Consider the following 916-nt stretch of genomic DNA (forward strand, 5'->3'; position numbering starts at 1 on the left):
AGAGAGAGAGAGAGAGAGAGAGAGAGAGAGAGAGAGAGAGAGAGAGATTACAGATTACATGATACTATATCAGAGATACACGGTCTTTGGATCAGAGAGAAGTAGGTCTAGATCTGTCTTTTTACTTTCCTTACTTACAGCACGAGTTATGACCGCTAAGTCCCCGGCACCTCCCACTGACACCTCTACATCAAAGCTGATGGGCAGTCCACTAAAAAGTGATGCGGGAAAAGAAGGCGGAGACTGACGACATGGTACCTAGTTATCCTAGCTGGCCTGTGTGCTTGATTTGATACTTTTTTTTTTTTTTACCTTTGTGAGTAAATATTGTATTGTACAAATGTCGACTAGCCCATTCTAGATAACTGTTTTCATTTGGCCCCCAGTGAACACATGTTGGGCCTTGTAGAGGAGCACTCAGTTTACATGATCACATGCAGGTACGCGCCAAACATATCGGGGTGTTTTTTTACATCTTGTCCGTGACACTCGCCATGCTTAGTAGCTCTTGCAGCAATGGAAGCAGAGTCCACTGCGTGTGTTGGCCACATACTGCATTGCTCAGCCATCAACAATAAACTCACACATTTCAGAATAAAAGCATCCAGTAGCTGTGATTAAAATGTGGCTTCTGTCGGTACGACTACATTCCTCAGATTCAGTACGTGTAGAAATGTAGAATCAATCCGTCACATGATACAAAGACTTGCTTCACAGAGGCGATCGGTGTGGTTACCCACTGTAGACTAGTCGACCTACCACACTTTGCTATGTGTGTGACTGCTGTAGGCGACGTCATATCTGTAACCACAGGGCTTTAAACCAATTCTACTGTTGCCTTTGGGAGTCAAGACACTGGTAACTGTAGGCATGTGGATTTCATTTGGACGATCGCCTCTGTGAAGCAAGTCTGTGT

The 916-nt window shown here is 44.5% G+C and overlaps 1 protein-coding gene across 2 annotated transcripts in view; it reads right to left on the reverse strand.

Moving 5' to 3' along the window:
• siah1 (siah E3 ubiquitin protein ligase 1) overlaps positions 1–916 on the reverse strand; it is a 21201-nt gene that overhangs the window by 3761 nt on the left and 16524 nt on the right. The window lies entirely within an intron of this gene.

This window comes from Anarrhichthys ocellatus, unplaced genomic scaffold (genome assembly GCF_004355925.1).
Source record: "Anarrhichthys ocellatus isolate YVR2014 unplaced genomic scaffold, GSC_Weel_1.0 scaffold80, whole genome shotgun sequence".
Lineage (NCBI taxonomy): Eukaryota > Metazoa > Chordata > Actinopteri > Perciformes > Anarhichadidae > Anarrhichthys > Anarrhichthys ocellatus.